Source organism: Penaeus chinensis, chromosome 5, assembly GCF_019202785.1.
Source record: "Penaeus chinensis breed Huanghai No. 1 chromosome 5, ASM1920278v2, whole genome shotgun sequence".
Lineage (NCBI taxonomy): Eukaryota > Metazoa > Arthropoda > Malacostraca > Decapoda > Penaeidae > Penaeus > Penaeus chinensis.
This window is the reverse complement of record NC_061823.1, coordinates 30,640,253-30,650,252: the sequence shown is the minus strand read 5'-3', so window position 1 is coordinate 30,650,252 and position 10,000 is coordinate 30,640,253. Positions and strand designations below refer to the sequence as shown.

At 41.1% G+C, this 10,000-nt stretch overlaps 1 protein-coding gene across 8 annotated transcripts in view; it reads right to left on the bottom strand.

Annotated features, from left to right (window-relative positions):
* The window catches only part of LOC125025425 (transient receptor potential cation channel trpm-like), a 164,726-nt gene that overhangs the window by 104,677 nt on the left and 50,049 nt on the right, over positions 1 to 10,000 (bottom strand). The window contains exon 2 of one of the 8 annotated variants that reach the window (XM_047613424.1): positions 1,915 to 2,034. The exons of the other annotated variants lie outside the window; for them this stretch is intronic. The gene's annotated coding sequence lies outside the window, so the exon portion shown is untranslated. The remainder of the gene's footprint in view (positions 1 to 1,914; positions 2,035 to 10,000) is intronic. 8 annotated transcript variants of the gene reach the window in all.

Genomic DNA, 10,000 nt, shown 5'->3' with positions numbered 1-10,000 from the left:
CCCCCGCCCGCTCTCTCCACCTGGTTGCTATGCGGGCGGGAGTGGAAGCTGCTCCTTTTTTGTCACACCTGTCTTCCCTTCTTCGCAAATTCACGAGACCGGGCAGTAGCATCAGAGAGCAGGCCGGAGATGGCTCTATAGAGACGTAGAGCTGAGGCTGTGGCCATGAGGACGAGAAGGGAGGCTGTTCGATTTATCCCCGTAGTTGAGATTAGAACATCAAAGGAACCCATGAGTCGTTCAAAAAGAAGTTAAGGGCCCGTATAAAGTCTATAGTAACGGACTCGTAAGTGATTCAAAGGGAAGGTAAGTGTTTGAAGAGAAGAGAAAAAAAAAGTGTACGGTTCGCGTGGGCAGTCGTGACGGAGGCGATAGGCGGCCGTTACCATCACTACCTCGCCCCCGCCATATTATTGCCAGTTCTCCCGCCACAGCGAAATGGACAGTAAAAAACATCGCATCTTGACATATATCCGTTAGCTTACTCGAGAAATTAGAATGACTGGACAGATCAAAGATAAACAACATCAAAACCACAAGGTGTATGTGCATTACACAGAGCATGGTGAATACGCAACGCAATATCATTATTATGCCACCTCTGCTGCTGCAACGCTATTTGAGATTTCATTGCCAGTCGCCTCATGTATAATGGAAATTTCACTGCGACACTACTCTGCTTTCACGGACACATGTAAGCGCCTCCGTCCTCATACTAATTTGAGCAGGCTTCATAACCTTCGCCGCCCCCCGCGACTCACACTAACCTCGCCCATCTCCCAGCGCGAGTCCTCAACCCCCCCCCCCCCCCCCCAGCGCGAGTCCTCACACCAACCTCCCCCCCCCCCCCACACACCTACGGATAGAACACACTGGCAAACCCGTGACAGTGAAAACCGGTTAAAAATCCCCATCCTTGATCCTCCTTTCCACTCCGATCCCGGGGAAACCACACTGCCCTGGCGGAGGCGGAGACACACAAACTACCAACTCGTGGACCTCGCCTTCTTCAATATGCGGAGTTGTATATTGTTCATTTATGTCCTTGTGAAGGCTTACGGAGGAAGAATCAGCAATCCGAACACACAACGATGATAAAGGTGAGACCAAAAAAAAAAATAAAAAAAAATAAAAAAATGAAAACGAAGATAAAGATAAAAACCGAAGGAGTAAGCAATAATAATTAACGACAAAAACTAGGACGATGGGGCTAGAGACTGGAGAAGGCTGGTCTAAGACGACAGACGCTAACTGCCAGAGGTCCCTGTGAAGATATCTGTGTGTCAATATAGCAGGTACTTGAGGCGCAGGCCGGGATGAGAGGGTGCTCCATTCCCGGCAGTGATTGTCTCGTCCCACCGCTACCGACGCCACTCCCTATCTTATCTGATAGCATGGGGGCACTGGCTATTAACTTGTCTGTACCCCACATGTCTCTGTGCCGCATGTGCGTATACACGTGCTAACACATCCGCCCTCTCTCCCTCTCCCCCATGCGAACATATTTTTCTCGTTTTTTGTTTTTCTTTTCTTCTCTTAATCTCTTTCTGCTGCCTCCTCCACTTCTATCTCCTTCAACCCTGATAAAAGACCCAACACTGTACCATATTCATAAATGACAGAAAAAAAACACTATTCCCAAATCAGCTTTGTTGAAAAGATCTCATCTCTCGACAAACCCTACTCTGTGTGTATATAGTGAGCCATCTTGTTAGTCCTTCTTCCCTGTCCTCAATATCCTTCACTGAGCTTCCACATTCCCCTCACTTCCTCCAAATGGCCCTTCATCCCACTGAGACTAAGTAGGATTGGCCACGTCGACGAGGGAAGGTCCCGCTCCTCAAAGGTCGTTTTACACACGAGCTCCTGTTGGATTCGCCTTCAGTTCAGCGGCAAAGCGGAAGAGATTCTTACCACGTCCTCCGGCCCGCTAGAGAGAACAGCTGAGAGATGTGATGCGCTGTGATGTGCTCTGGTTGCAAGCGATAGCAGCTAAGAGGGACTGCAATGTGTTGCTTTAAGCTGCTTGCTTACCTGCGAAAGAAAAAAAATCAAGTAAATATTACTGATGAATTAACAGTGCAAAATACATCAGTCACGACTTATATTTTTTTCTGATTAGCAGAACTTGCTGCACATTAAAAAAAATAAGTGATAATGGCAGTGCAATGTGATAACGTGTAAATGACACACAGTTCTTCCAACTATAACCTATATCGCCATAAATAAAATCTCAAGATAAGATAAGGGGTTGCGATATGGCAATTATAGATTACGTAACTTAAGCGTTAACTGCAAAGAACTTAATCTAATAGTATGCGTTGTTTTTCAAGTCAAGAGATTGAAAATGAAGAGAAAAACAGATGCAGACATTGCCAATTGTAAATATAAACCCCAATGAAGCCCTGACCTTTGCTTCTCTTATCGCGAACAACGGCCAGACGACGCCAAGTGAACAATCCTCCAACGACCAGACCGGAAGGAAGGAAAGAACACAAGAAAACGCTTCCTGCTTTGCCTAGCTCCTTTTTTCTGCGCTGGAGGATGGCATGTGAGGATTGGTAAGAGGGAAGAGGAGAGAGGAGAGGTTGAAAGAACAGAAAGAAGAAAGGTATGAGGATGCGACGGAGAGATAATGGTGAAAGGGAAGGAGAAGGGGAAAAAATATGATAGAAAGGAGGAAGAGGAAGAGGAAGGGGAGGAAGAGGAAAAGGAAAAGATAAAGAAGAAAAACAGATGAGGAGGGGGAGGAAAAGGAGGAGATGAAGATGAAGAAGATGATGATGAAGAAGAAGAGTAGACGGCGAGGAACTGGAAGAAACCAACAAGAAAAAAAAAAAACAATAAGAGGAAGAGTCAACAAAGAAAAAGATAACTGCCTGGCGATAAATCAGGGACGCTTCTGCAGGCCTCAGCCATATGTCGATCTAGGCCAGACGCTGAATGACACATCAGCTTCGAGAGCATTTTAAAGAAGAAAATCGATGGGGGGGGGTGGGGGGACGAAAGGTGGGGAAGGGGGGGGGGCGAATACAGATGGCAACAGGAAGAAAGTCAATGACGATGATCCAGTAAAAAGCGATAGCAGTGATGAGCGAAAGAGATAAATAACAAAGAAGATGACGACTTGACGTTTGTCGCGGTTGCCAAGCTTGAGTTAGCAAATAATACACCTTCTCTGTCTGTCTGTCGGGTTTTTGTTTAATAGTCCGTCTGCCTGTTTGTATGTCTGCACTTTACTCTCGTCACTGCACCATCTTTGCTAAATACCAAATTTACATAAAGAGCTTAGGTTAAGTAACGAACACACTTACGCATGCAATAAGATAAAATAACTGAACTCCACTATTGCACTGCTAAACTTGAAATGAAAATAATACAGCTAAAACATAAAACTTACATTTATGTTAATCTCCTTCGGAAACATTAAAGATATGTAGAAACTACACATCATTCCTTTTTCAATAATTTTTAACGCCTGATAAGTTATACCATTTATTCACGTTTTGTGTGTGTGTGTGTGTGTGTGTGTGTGTGTGTGTGTGTGTGTGTGTGTGTGTGTGTGTGTGTGTGTGTGTGTGTGTGTGTGTGCGCGTGTGTGTGTGTGTGTGTGTGCGTGTGTGTCTGTGTGTCTCTCTGTGTGTGTGTGTGTGTGTGTGTGTGTGTGTGTGTGTGTGTGTGTGTGTGTGTGTGTGTGTGTGTGTGTGTGTGTGTGTGTGTGTGTGTGTGTGTGTGTGTGTGTGTGTGTGTGTGTGTGTGTGTGTGTGTGTGTGTGTGTGTGTGTGTGTGTGTGTGTGTGTGTGTGTGTGTGTGTCTGTGTGTGCGTGTGCGTTTGCGTGTGCGTGTGCGTGTGCGTGTGCGTGTGCGTGTGCGTGTGCGTGTACGTGTGCGTGTGCGTGTGCGTGTGCGTGTGCGTGTAAGCGTTGTATACGTCTAAGCGTTCGGTACCACAGCTGAAAAACCTATGACATCCAAGGAACATCAACAGCGCCAAATTGGACCGGCAGATCTCCAATAGCGATGAAAAGTTAAACAACCTATTGTTTTCAAGAGCTTAAGTTTCTCACTTACATGATATTCAACAGAGACCCACGCGACAGAAAGTGAAAAGAGGAATAAAAAAGCTAGCAATAGACAATACACACACAACAAAAATTAAACCAGAAATGGATATCAACTATATATACACATATACATATACACGCGCACACACACACACACACACACACACACACACACACACACACACACACACACACACACACACACACACACACACACACACACACACACACATTTATATATATATATTATATATTATATATATAATATATATATATATATATATATATATATATATATATAACGTTGATCCAGTTCTTAGATATTTTATCAATTCCTTCATACCTAACTCGTTTCCTATTTTTCCAATCCACCTAAAATATGAAAGCAAAAATCGTTATACTAGGCACAGTTAATTTACTTCAAAACTCGAAGAAAATAAAGCTCCTATATTCATGTGTGCACGTATATATGCGCGCGCGCGCACACGCACACATACACACACATACACACACACACAATCACTTCCTCAAAAAAATGATGATAATAAAGGGACAAAAATAACATAAGCAAACACACACACACACACACACACACACACACACACACACACACACACACACACACACACACACACACACACAATCACTTCCTCAAAAAAGTGCTGATAATAAAGGGACAAAAAGGACAGACCAAACAGACTATACCTGTCGCGTATAACATAAGCAGACCCCTTCTGACCCGTCTAATCTACATATTTCCCATACGCGTGTTATGCATACGACGACCCTTATGAGATAGTTGGGTATCGACTTGGAAAGATGATGGGTACAGAGAAACGACGTATAAAATAAAGATAATACGCATCACCATAACAAAGGCGCAGATTATTCAACGGTAGGAAGATAATATGACGTTATCTACAGAAGAGAAATGGGTTGGGCGTGATAAAGTGGGAAATTGGAAAAAATGAGATAATTGGATGAATAAAACAAAGCGCAACACGTGAGGCAATTCAGGCTGTCAACTTTTTTATCGCATGCTAACAGCTGAAAATGCGATTTCATGTAATAAAGATGAAATCATAGTTATATTCGTATTCTAACCACCCGTAGTTAAACAATTAAAAAGTGGCAAACCAAACCTGCGTTCCACATTTGAATTTTTATCACTTCAACTAAGTGAGTCTGCGAATGCATATTAAAAGGTGAAATGAATAAGGTATACATTTACTGTGTGCATTATTTCGTTCGTGTATATGTTCAAAATACTGACCTACATACATACATGTATACAAGCATACGTACTTACATGAACAAATATACACATAAATATCAGCACGAGCGCGCGCGCGCGCACACACACACACACACACACACACACACACACACACACACACACACACACACACACACACACAGGGAGAGGGGAAGACAGAAAGGGAGAGGGGGGGAGAGAAAGAGAGAAAGAGAGAGAGAGAGAGAGAGAGAGAGAGAGAGAGAGAGAGAGAGAGAGAGATAGATAGATAGATAGATAGATAGATAGATAGATAGATAGATAGAGAGAGAGAGAGAGAGAGAGAGAGAGAGAGAGAGAGAGAAGAGAGAGAGAGAGAGAGAGAAGAGAGAAGAGAGAAGAGAGAAGAGAGAAAGAGAGAAAGAGAGGAAGAGAGGAAGAGAGGAAGAGAGAAGAGAGGAAGAGAGGAAGAGAGAAGAGAGAAAGAGAGAAAGAGAGAAAGAGAGAACGAGAAAAGAAAGAGAAAGAGAGAAAACTGGTGTGTGTCCAGAAAAAAGCAGCAGCAACGCGCGAGTCGAGCTCAGCACTCGCAGGCACTGAGGCAGCTGGGCGGTGGCAGCGCCCGATGCCCAGCCGCCTCCCAACAAGGCAGAAGCGCTCGCGTCGGCAAACACGTGAACTTCATTTGGTTAAACGAGGTAGACTCAAGGCGAGCGCTGACGCAGAATTTCGAAGGCAAGAACATGATGAATCCTCCAAAAGCTTCCTCGTCTGGAATTAATAGGATCTGGAACGCTTTCCTGTCTCATCTAGCAAATTGGGATGAATGTACGTATTTCTGCAGTGTCACTTAACAATACAGAAAGATGTCAGTGAGGTAGCGACTGACCATAATCTATGTAACTAATTAAGCTTCATGGTATAAAAAATGTAAATTCTATGAAACTGATATTATCTTCATCATCATTTCTGATACAAGCAATAATGGACGGCAGCTTCACATTAAGTTGTCCATAGCCAGATATCAATAATATATATATATATATATATATATATATATATATATATATGTATCATATATATTATATATATTATATATATAAATGTATATATATTATATATAAATATATATAATATATATAATATATATCATATATATATAGTTATATAATACATATATATGTATGTATGAATGTATATTTTTGTATGTATATATATGTAGGTATATATGTATGTATATGTATGTAAGTATGTGTCTATGGGTGTATATGTATATATCAGTATGTATGTGCATATATACATATATAAATTTACACACACACACACACACACACACACACACACACACACACACACACATACACATACACATACAGACACACACACACACACACACGATCTGCCCCCCCCCCCCCCGGCCCCCTACTAATTACGCCACCGACGCACGGGGCCGATGCATCGAATCCTTAAGCCAGCGCATCTCCAAGCGAGATGCTGATCCTCCTCCCGCCTAACGGGTAAATGACCTTCGATCACCAACTCAGCCAGCGTTTTATGTCCATGATCTTGCAAATCTTCCAGATAACTTTTCGCAATGTTATGATGACGGTATGGATGCAAGGTTGAAAGAAATGTTGTTTAGTCGGTTTCCTAATTGCAACGATGCAAAAAAATCGAGTAAAGCCAACGAGCAAAAATGATAACGCCAGTGATGGCAACGACGTCGATAATATAACAAATAGCTAAGCTAATAATAATAACAGCTGTATTGACACAAACAATTACATCATTAACAGTGCGAATTATAACATTACTACTATTATCATTCTCATCAAGATCAATATCGCATTCGTATGCTTGGTAATCACAATGACAAAATAACAGCACCATAATAGCAATCGTCATAACAAAGGACAAAACAAAACTAATAGTTTCTACAGCTTTAACTACAACAATGGCTGTGCATGATAATGATATTAATAACAATAAAAATAACACTAATAGTAATAATAATAACAATAATAATAATAATAAAAAATAACAACAATAATGAAAACAAACCCAATAACAGCAACAACAACAGTAATATCATTATTAATATCAATAATTAGAACAACAACAACAACTACAATAATAATAATAACAATAACAATAATGAAGGTGTTTACCACAACTAATATGATACTAATACTAAAAAATACTGAAATGAAATACAAATAAGAATACAAATCACAAGAAGCCAACATCACGACCCAAACCCTTCTTAAACAGGTTCTGATAACGAGGCCATTCTACGCTGCACCCGCTTCAGCCCGCGACCCTCCGTTTTCGTATGATAGATGCTTAATTACTTGTCACTGTTTAGAATGTATGTCAAGCCTATGACTGGCATGGCAGCGGAGGAAAAATGACAGGCAAGAGCAGTGGAGCGAGTGTGAGTGGAATAATGGTAGGTAATGAACCATTATAGTGTTATGCGAACGGTGTCATACTTTGCTGACACGTAATTAATACCTTAAAAATATAAGTATTTGCTAAGCCTGCATGTATAATCATTTTCTAAATTTACCTATATGATGATTTTCTAAGCTTATATATATACATATATTGATTCCCAAAGCCTGTGTGCATTATCATTTCCTAAGTTTGTTTATATATTCATTTTCTTAGCTTTTATATATGTAATCATTGTCAAAGCTTACGTTTTTTTCAACGCCTTCGTACAAAATAGTTTTCTAAGAAATTATTTCAAGCCTTTGTTTTCTTTCCGAGAACCCCCGGAAAAACAATAAGGCTTCTTAAAAAAATATTAGAAAGTTATCCGTCAAAACTTGTGTGGGCCTACGAGGGCAGAAAACGTCTCGGCCACCCGCGGCGCTTCGAGATCGGCGACAGAAAGTTTAGGCCAAACTTTCCTTATATTTGTGGCCGTTCCTCGTGCTTATTCCCCCAATTCAATGCACATACCAATGCCTCTTTGTCATAGTGCTACACGCTTTATTCCAAGTTTGCCCTCTTCTCTCTCTTTGCCCTGTCAGTCTGCCTCCGCCTGCATTGCTGCGAAAACACCTCATATCACACAAATTCACAAAATAATTTGCACCGCCGGCGAACCTTCCGAGCGAAAATTAAACTTCCGGGTAGAAAGGTTAATACAGATAGACATTCATATGTAATGGCTTCGTGTTATTTATAAATGAACGTGGCGTTGTGTGCCAGACCGTGATATCTCTATAAAGTGCACTTCCATTTCCGGTAGGGATACTGGGTCATTGCTTTCAGCTAAAGGTGTGAAATAGGAAATATTTTATCAAACACCCACAAGACTTCCCTGGACAGCATACTAAAAATAGACGTCAGAGAAGAGCTATCAAGAGTTTTAACAATATGTTTCATCTCCCCAACCCTCTGAGGGATGAACCGACTTCCTTTCTACCACGATCAGCTGCCTTGACTTCCATGTTACATTTTTTATGAAAGTTCAAATATACCGCAGACTGATGGCTCCTGGCCAATACAAATATTTTAAAATCTTTAAGGAGCCAAGGTTTTGCGATGTATTACATAACACACAATTACACCAACAAACACATAAGTATAAAGAAACATACAAATACATATATGCATTCATGGATACATAGGGATATTTTAATTATACTGTTAAACTAAGCAGCGTCGGATTCTCTTTGTTACAGCTCTTTTAGAAACCTTCTTACTTTTTCATCCACGTGCGAGAGAGAAAGTAAACCATCTTCATGGATCTCTATCCAAATTTAGCCTACTAGCAATTGCGTCATTGCAGAATCACCTATTATAGCTGAACAACATGCCATGAATTCCTTATATTCATTTGGGGTTACAGAGAGATCATACAACTGATTCTGGCTCGGAATCTATCTATATTCTGTATACGTCAGGGAGACTGCTTATACGATATTACCAGCCTATGCCCATTTCCTTTTTTTTTTTTTTAATTCGATTCCCTGGGTTCTTTCAGGCCAGGATCTCAGAAAGCATGCTGAATAAGAAGACTTGACAAAAATCATACGATACCCATGCATCTTATATACATCCCTGGCTGCCACACCATTCCCTAGCCACTATGGTGCGAGTGCTTTCCTTTCATTCCACGCTCACAAAAAGCCTTTAGAGACCCTCCTTCCTCCCCCCCTAAACCCTCAACCCTAGCCAATGCGAGGGTTTCTCCAAGCCCCACCCCCCCTCTCCTGGAAGGATGCAAGGCGAGGCACCCGGGGTCAGGAACATCTAGCATGCATTACGGCCTCGTCACAACTCCGAACTTTTCCTTCTGCAATATTTGACGTCGAAGGTAAAAAAATACGAATAAAAGAGCTTTCCGTTGTGTTGTCTGGCTTGATTAGCATACATCTAAATTCAGAAGTTTTCGGACATCCTGGCCACTCCGTTCGTAAACAACTCGCTCGGATTCTGTCAATACTTAGGACGAAGTTTCTAAATACTCATCTCCAAACAGAAGAGCAAAACAGAGAACGTGTATCCTCTAAGATAACTGCTAAAATGTGCATATATTCTATCGGTCACACACGTTCATATAAATATATGCAAAAGAATAAATTAATAATACCAAAAATTGTAAACACACACACTCACACACACACAAATACATACATATGTGCATAAATATGTATACATATATATATATATATATATATATATTATA